This window comes from Henckelia pumila, chromosome 4 (genome assembly GCF_033568475.1).
Source record: "Henckelia pumila isolate YLH828 chromosome 4, ASM3356847v2, whole genome shotgun sequence".
Lineage (NCBI taxonomy): Eukaryota > Viridiplantae > Streptophyta > Magnoliopsida > Lamiales > Gesneriaceae > Henckelia > Henckelia pumila.
The window spans coordinates 113,467,446-113,477,108 of NC_133123.1; the positions used below are offsets into that span (position 1 = coordinate 113,467,446).

General features: G+C 34.5%; 1 non-coding gene across 1 annotated transcript; it reads right to left on the minus strand.

Annotated features, from left to right (window-relative positions):
- Positions 1-8,370: 8,370 nt before the first annotated feature.
- Positions 8,371-8,481, minus strand: LOC140870036 (small nucleolar RNA R71). Its single transcript, XR_012147020.1, has one exon. It is a non-coding gene; the product is annotated as a small nucleolar RNA R71 (small nucleolar RNA).
- Between the last annotated feature and the right edge of the window lie 1,182 nt (positions 8,482-9,663).

The following is a 9,663-nucleotide window of genomic DNA, read 5'->3' on the forward strand; positions in this document are numbered from 1 at the left end:
CAAGGTCTTCATCTAAATATCTTATAGTATGTCACAACATAATAATATGATAAAAGATAAAGTAAATGCCATTATAAAAGTATAAATTATATTAAACAAAAGATTGTTTATACATAGAGTCATAAAAGCCCTTAGCCACAAGTTGGCTCACTGGGCACCCACTCTTTCAATATCCCACTTGCCCTAAAGCCAACTAGTCATACTACGTAGTCCCGTTTCTTCGCGATGTTTGTCAAATAATGGTCCTGGCAAGGGCTTAGTAAGTGGATCAGCGATATTGTCTGCAGAGGCCACTCTCTCGACAATGATGTCTCCTCTTTCCACGATCTCCCGGATGATGTGGTATTTCCTCAGTACGTGTTTGGATCTTCGATGAGACCTTGGTTCCTTTGCCTGAGCAACGGCACCCGTGTTGTCACAGTACACCGGGACTGGACCAACAGCTTCAGGAATAACGCTTAACTCTTGGACGAAATTCCTTATCCAAACGACCTCTTTAGCAGCAGCTGATGCCGCAATGTATTCTGCCTCAGTGGTGGAATCCGCTGTGGTGTCCTGCTTGGAACTCTTCCAAGAGACAGCACCGCCATTGAGCATGAACACAAATCCAGAGGTTGACTTCGAGTCATCCACGTCACTTTGGAAGCTATAGTCGGTATAGCCTTCCAATTTCAGTTCTCTTCCTCCATAAACCATGAATACATTCTTAGTTCTTCTCAATTACTTAAGAATATCCTTCATGGCTTTCCAATGCATTTGACCGGGATTGGCTTGATATCTGCTCGTGACACCCATATTCGGTCTGGTAGATATCATCCCATACATGATACTCCCTATGGCTGATGCATATGGTATGTGTGTCATTTTTTCTATCTCTTCGTCAGTCTTAGGACACATAGACTTGGATAGAGAGACTCCATGACACATAGGTTGATGTCCTCTCTTGGACTCATCCATTGAAAACCTTTTCAATATAGTGTCGATGTAGGTATGTTGAGTAAGTCCTATCATTCTCTTAGATCTATCTCTATAGATCTGTATCCCTAGAATATAGGATGCCTCACCCAAATCCTTTATCGAGAATCTACCTGACAACCATATCTTTGTTGACTGCAACATCCCTACATCATTCCCAATGAGTAAGATGTCATCAACATAAAGTACTAAGAATGTCACAGCATCCTTAACTACTTTCTTGTACACGCACGGTTCCTCCGGGTTCTTGATGAAACCAAAATCCTTTATTGTTTCATCAAATTTCTGGTTCCAACTTCTTGATGCTTGTTTGAGACCATAAATTGATCTCTGAAGCTTACATACCTTATGCTCGCTTCCCATGGATGTGAATCCCTCAGGCTGCATCATATAGATCTCTTCCTTAATGTTTCCATTAAGGAATGCAGTCTTCACATCCATTTTCCATATCTCATAGTCATACCATGCAGCAATGGCAATAAGGATTCTTATGGACTTGAACATTGCGACTGGTGAAAAAGTTTCATCATAGTCAACTCCTTGTCTTTGAGTATAACCTTTTGCCACCAATCGTGCCTTGTAGGTCAGTACCTTTCCATCAGGCCCAAGTTTTCTCTTGTAGATCCATTTACATCCTATTGGAACAATTCCATCAGGAGAATCTACTAAAGACCAAACTTGGTTTTGCATCGAATCTACTTCCGACTGCATAGCTTCAAGCCATAAATTCGAATCCGCATCAGAAATTGCTTCCTTGAAGTTTCTTGGATCACATCCAATGTCGGGTTCACTTTGATCCCCTTCAAGAAGAAGACCATATCTAATAGGAGGCCTAGAAGTCCTCTCGAATCTTCTAGTAATAGGCGTGTCTTGTGATGATTCTTGAGGTATAGGATCGTTATTTTGTATCTCGGGTTCTTCTCGAATTTCTTCGAGTTCCATCATCTTGCCTTTCTTATCCAATAAGAACTTCTTCTCCAAGAAGGTGGCATTCCTTGAAACAAACACTTTTGTTTCAGTAGGATGATAGAAATAATATCCGATTGAATTCTTCGGATACCCTACAAAATAACATAAGGTTGATCGACTATCCAACTTATCTCCCACTGTCTGCTTCACGTAAGCAGGACATCCCTAAATCCTCAAGTACGAATACTTAGGAGCTTTGCCATTCCATAATTCGTATGGTGTTTTGTCCACAGCTTTAGTGTGGACGTTGTTCAACAACAATATCGCCGTTTCAAGAGCATAGCCCCAAAACGAAGGTGGGAGCTCAGTGAAGCTCATCATAGATCGAACCATGTCCAACAAGGTTCGATTGCGACGCTCCGAAACACCATTCAGCTGAGGTGTCATGGGAGTAGTCCACTGAGAGAGAATCCCATTCTCTTTTAGATAATCCAAGAACTCGGTACTTAAGTATTCTCCACCCCGATCTGATCGAAGTTCTTTAATACTCTTACCTAGTTTGTTTTCTACTTCAGCCTTGAATTCTTTGAACTTTTCAAATGATTCATACTTATATTTCATCAAATATAATACCCATACCTAGAATAATCATCAGTAAAGGTAATGAAGTAGGTGTGACCAAATTTTGTACCAATACTAAATGGTCCTTTGAGGCAGGACTCACAAGTAGGTAGAGAGTTAATATCAGACATATCAAACATGCCCTCTCCCACTAGCTTGTTCATCCTCCTTGAAAAAATATGACCTAGCCTAGCATGCCAAAGGTTTGCTGGGTTTTGACTATCAATTTTTCTTTTATTTGTTGTTACCGGTTTATCAACATAATTAATTGGAACGTCTTTTAATTTTAAGTTATATAGATCGTTTTCAAGTTGTCCACATCCAATTAAACATTCATTCTTGTAAATATTGCAAATCTCATTCACAAAATTGCAAGAAAAACCATCTCTATCAAGCATAGAAATAGAAATAATGTTTTTAACCAAATCTGGAACATATAAAACATCTCTAAAAAATAACTTAAAATCATTCTGCAAAATTAAACAAATGTCTCCCACAGCTTTGGCTTCAACTCGAGAACCATTTCCGAGCCTCAGCTGGGTCTCACCCATCCTAAGCTTGCGACTTCTTGTCATCACCTGCAAATCATTGCAAATGTGAGATCCACATCCGGTATCCAATACCCAAGAATTAGTATTAAGTAAAACATTTATTTCAATATAAAACATACCCTTCGCAGTTCGCAACTGCTCGAGATATTCCTTGCAGTTACGTTTCCAATGACCGGGTTTCTTGCAGTGATGGCAAACATCCTTGGATTTTTCCATGTTTGAAGCCTTTGTCTTGTTCTTCTTCTCGGGTCCGGTTTTCTTGGATGGGGCAGAACGTTTCTTACCCTTTGTACTTGGCCCCTTCTTAGCAGAAGAAGAGGAGCCCACCAAGAGAACCGATTTATCCTTCTTTAAAGTGGCTTCATAAGTTACAAGCATATTGACCATCTCTTCAAGGGAGGCCTCTATCTTGTTCATATTGAAATTCACCACAAAACCGTCAAACGATGAAGGAAGAGAGAGAAGTAATAAGTCCACATTGAGTTCATGCTCCAATACCAATTCAAGCATTACCAACTTCTGAATGAGCCAAATCACGCGTACCCCATGATCACGGACTGAAGTCCCTTCATGCATGCGACACGTCATTAACTCTTTTATAGTAGCGAACCTCTCAGCTCTCGATTGAGCCCCAAAATATTCCTTGAGTTGTGAGTGAATGTCAGCAGCATTCACGGTATCCTCAAATTGCCTCTGGAGTTCATCAGACATCGAAGCTTGCATATAGCATTTGGCATTGATATCATGGTCCCACCATTTATCAAGTTTGGCCAACTCTTCCGGACTTATATCAGCTGGTGATTCCTTCGGAGGAGATTTTTCTAACACGTAGAACATCTTCTCCGAGGTCAAGACAATCTTCAACTTACGGAACCATTCCGTATAGTTTGCGCCAGTCAGTTTGTTTTGTTCGAGAATAGAGAATAGTGGATTGCGTGAATTCATCTTAATGAAATACTGAAAAGAAACAGACAATAATCAGTGATTGTTTAATTAATTTACTAAGACATAAAATAAGGCGAATTTATTTTATGAATCTCACTCCCACTATTTTAACGATTTCACTACCCTCTAGTGAAAACGAGAAACATTTTCTTTAGTGGGAACATGGAGTCCAATTGACAAACTATGGTCCCGAATAATATCAGTCAACCATAATTTTCAAATGGTAGAGCCCAATTTCTTCCAAATCAACCTCCATGTTTTTACCTCATGTCCAATAAGGGCCCAATAATATGACGCCGTTTATTGTGACACGTCAAGATGACCCATCAATATTAAGTTGTGATGGACGGTTGCCATGTGGATCCCCAATAATATGAGCCAATCCCATGGGAGTTCCATCCAACTTACAAGATGTGTCGATCTAATGTACAGCTTTTCGACGAACGGGCCCCCCCAATAATATGAGCCGGACCATATCCGCGGGTAGCATCTCATACATTGATCGTTAATGGAAGGTAGGAATATTTAAACAATATTTAAATGCCCTTTTGTTTATCTTGATATCAATTTTAAATCATATTTAAAATGAGGGATTTTAATTTCGAAAATTTGTCTCATTATTTAAAATTTGTATGCTTGCGGGATTCATACAATTTAGTCTAAACATGCATACAACAATAATATCATATATTATTTTAGGATGATCGATTCCATTACTAATCGACCCGTGGTTGCCAATCACGAGTCTAAGTCCAATCCTAGGTGATATGCAAGTATGCAATGCAATCCTATTACATTGTGCTTCCAATTTACATTTCTTCAGTCTTTATCATTGCTTGCTGGACCCACCTCCATCTTCAAAATCTCCCACTATTTCTAGTGAATTTACAATAAATAAGTATGACAAATAAAGGGATACATTATAGGGGTGGGAACGGGCCATAAACCAGGCTCACTTTTATTACATATGACAATTCATATTGGGCCATAAACCAGGCTCATTAATAAATCCTACAACAATAATTAAAACCAAATGTAAACAACCTAACATACACCTATAATATTGGTCATGGCAATCGATCATCCTTATCCAATAATTTTTAATTCAAAAATTAATTTATTGGATATCATGCAATGGCAATAAATATAAATAGATAAAATCATATTTCATACATAAAATCTTATTTTATATATAAAATCATATTTTATCTAGTTTATCCATAAAATCATATTTTACATATAAAATCCAATGTTATACATAAAATCATATTTTATTATCAATTGTACCAAAATTAATAATTAAAGATTTAATTTATTGGATTAAATTTATAAATTTCCAAAATTCGAAATTTATCCAAAAATTAATTTTTTTAAAAAATTTTGGGCTCAAACAATTTTGTCGTGGACCAACTGAAACAATTTTCAATCGGGCCAAAAAGTGGGCCCAAAACCATTTTGGGCTAGAATTCATAATTCAAGGAAAAATTTATTTTTAATAAAAAAAAAATTTTGGGCAGCCCGGGACAATCCCGGGCTGCCCGCCCGTCGTTGGGCTGGACTCGTCCAGCCCAGCCGCTGGGCCGCTCTATGCGGCCCAGATGCGCGGGCTAGGGCAACGCTTGCCCTAGCTCGCGCAGGGCTGCTGCATGCAGCCAAGCTGCGCGCGGCGCTGCTCGCTGCCTTCGGGCAGCGGGCAGCCCCGAAAATAATTTTTTTTTCTTTTTTGTTTTATTTTTCTGAAAAATCGAGGCTTTGTACAATCGAAAAAATTTTAATCGTAAAATCCGAGAACAACCTGGCTCTGATACCACTGTTGGAACACGGTTGTTCTCTGGATCGAAAAAAAAAGTAATACTCGGTGCAGCGGAAGTTTTAAAATTTTATATGGAACGATTTCATATGGGTATCAAATTCCTACGATTAAAATTAATAACATAAAATTTAAACAATATAAATTTTACCTTAAAATCTCGAAGCGTGATTATGGACACCAACAGATTAATCTGCTTTTGTTGTATATTGATGAAACTTAAAATTTGTAATTATTTATATGTTAAAAAGTGTGTTTTAAAATTTAAGTTTAATTAAAATTATGAAGTTGTATTATTTTAGTGTTATGTGTTTATATTTAAATGTTTTACTAAAATTTTATATTTTACGGTTTGCGCAGGTTTGGTAAAAATAAAATTACTCAAGCTACAGGGGTCATAATGGAGTAATCTCAAAACCTGTAGAATCACAAAAGAGGCATCTTCAACTTTGTAGAAGACAAGAAATTCCAAAAACTTCATTAAGATGATCAAAATAATCAAACATCAAAATAGAGACAGATTTACTTTTACTATGACCAGCTTGGAGTAAAAATATCATAAGTATTTCATATTTTATCCAAAAGGGGTGAATGAGTTGTCAAAACATATCTACCGACAAAGGGATACGTGTTATATGTTTTGTGCAGAAGCAAAATCGGAAGTCTAAGACATCAAACATGCCAATTAAAGTTGGGTCAATGTATTGACATTCAAGGAGACAAGCACCCACCAACTTTACTATTCCATATTTAATGAGTCTTGGACTCTTTCTCTCATTTGACCTATAAATAGATGTGTTGTATAAGCTTTGTAGTGTGCAAGAGTGTAGAGAAGTCCTCATTTGTAAAATAAATATTGTGTGTGTGAGAATAAAAGTTTGAGTTTGCATATTTCTCAAGTTCAAGTATGAAATTTATTTTATCCTTACTCTTGAGTTTCATGTTCTTTTTATGTCAAGGTGAAAAGGTTTCATTGTTGGTCAAGTAAGATTGTTTATATTTTGTATATTCTTCTCTTTTTCTATTTCTATTTTGTTTTTCTAATTGATCCTTATTTGTAGGTATAATTTTGGAAGATTTGTTGTTATCTATTTAAATCAAATGCTTGGTACCTTGAATGTGGTTACCTTGATTTGTTGTCAAATATGATACAATAAATATTACAATAATTATATACTATAAATATAAGTATCTTTTATAATAAAGTCATATATATTATTTAGACGATAGCGTGACACTGTCGGTTGTTCTAAATAATATATTATGATTTGAACTAACATTTACTTTCTCGCATCTAACTTTTATTTTATCGCAACTAACATTTACTTTTCCGCAACTAACATTTACTTTCTCGCATATAACATTTATTTTATCGCAACTAACATTTACTTTATCGCATCTAACATAAAGTCATATATTTTATTTAGACGATAGCGTGGCTCTGCCGGTTGTTCTAAATGAAATATTGTGATTTGATCTAACATTTACTTTTATTTCAATTTATATTTATGCATTTATATATATATTATGGGTACCATGTATTAAATATCGGCTGATATTAATATAGTGGGAACTATATTATATGATATACTTGTTTAAATATTTAATTGTTCTTTTTATGTTTATATTTATTCATTTATATATATATTATGGGTACCATGTATTAAATATCGGTTAATCTGATATTAATATAGTGGAAACTATATTATATGATATACTTGTTTAAATATTTCATTGTTCTTTTATGTTTATTCTTATTTTAGTTTCTTTTATTTATTTTTATTAAGCAATCTTAAATAAACCAACAATGAACCTTTGAAGCCTTGACAATTTTATAATTTGTGTATTTGAAGTTTTATAATAATATTTTCATCTATAATGTATTATTGCTAAAATTAAACTTACAACATCCTCTCCGTGGATCGATCTCGTACTCACGAGTATATTACTTGCAGAAAACCTACACTTGGGTGAATTACAATTTAAGTTGTAGCAAATTTTTGGCGCCGTTGCCGGGGAGGTATAAATTAAGTTTAATTTTGTTATTATGTAAATAGTATGTTGTTTTTAATTGTATGATTGTTTGGAGTCGTAAACAAAGTGGTAGACTTGTTCGAGTAACTGAAAATATTTTAAACATGGACGATAATTCTAATAATCAAGATAATAATAATAATAATAATCATCATCATCAAGAACATGAACAACCAAGAACACTTAGGCACCATATGAATCCAATAAGAACTAGTACACCATCTTGTTTAGTTTTTCCTCCTGATGCATCTAATTTCAATTTTAAGCCACAAGTCATTCAACTTTTACCAAATTTTCATGGCTTAGATTCTGAAAATCCATATTGCATTTAAGAGAATTTGAGGAGGTTTGCAACACTTATAATGTTCAAAATTGTAGCATGGATACTGTTCGATTAAAGCTTTTCCCTTTTTCCTTAAAAGATAAAGCTAAAACATGGTTGCAAAATTTGAGATCAAGTTCAATAAGATCATGGGAAGAAATGCAACAACAATTTCTAAAAAAGTTTTTTCCTTCCCATAGAACAAACTCTTTTAAAAGACAAATTACAACTTTTTCTCAAAAACAAGGGGAAACATTTTATCAATGTTGGGATAGATATAAAGAGTTACTTAATACATGCCCACATCATGGTTTTGAAATATGGAGGATAGTTTCTCACTTTTATGAAGGTTTAATACCTAAAGATAGGCAAATGATAGAATTCATGTGTAATGGAACTTTTGAAGATAAAAACCCAAATGAATCTATAGAATATTTGGAGTCATTAGCAGAAAATGCTCAAAATTGGGATAATATAGGCTCAATTGAACCACCAAGTAAAACCAATAATTCAACAAATGGGGGTGGTATTTATCATCTTAAAGATGATGTAGATGTTCAAGCTAAACTTGCATCTTTAGCAAGAAAAATCGAGTCATTAGAAATGAAAAAGAGTGATCAATTAAAAAATGTTCAAGAAATTGTTTGTCATATATGTGACACACATGATCATCTTACAAAAAATTGTCCTACTTTGCCTTCATTTAAAGAATGTCTCCATGAACAAGCCAATTATGTTAACAATTTTAAAAAACCAACATTAGATCCTTTTTCACAAACATATAATCCTGGTTGGAGAAATCATCCTAATTTTAGTTGGAGGAACGATAATAATGCACAACCTTCACAACAACCTTTTCACAATAACCAAAGTCATCAAGGTTATGCTCCTTATATCCCACCTCCAAGAAAACATTTTGAAGATGAAATTCATGCATACATTCAAAAGCAAGAGTCTATCAATATTCAAAACATTCAATCTATGAATGATTTGAAAGAAACTCTTGCAAAATTTGCATCTGCACTTAATATTCATGAAAAAGGAAAATTTCCATTTCAACCACAACATAATCCTAAAAATCAAAATCAAGAAAAATTTGATCAAGTAAAATCTGTTATTACTCTTAGAAGTGGTAAAATAGTTAATGATCCATATAGTGATGAAAACAAAGATCAGTCAAACTCAAAGAGTAAGGATGAAAATCTTGATACTTTCGAGAAAGATGATACTTTGAGTCCTAAGATTAAGAAATTTGATGATAAATTATCTGAAATAATATGTGAGTCAAATAAACATGTTCCTTTCCCTCATGCATTAGTTAATAATAAAAAACAAAAAAATGATTCTGATATTTATGAAGTTTTTAAACAAGTAAAAATAAATATTCCATTATTAGATGCTATTAAACAAGTGCCTTCTTATGCAAAGTTTTTAAAAGATTTATGTACTGTGAAAAGACAATTGCATGTAAAGAAGAAAGCATTCTTAACGGAGCA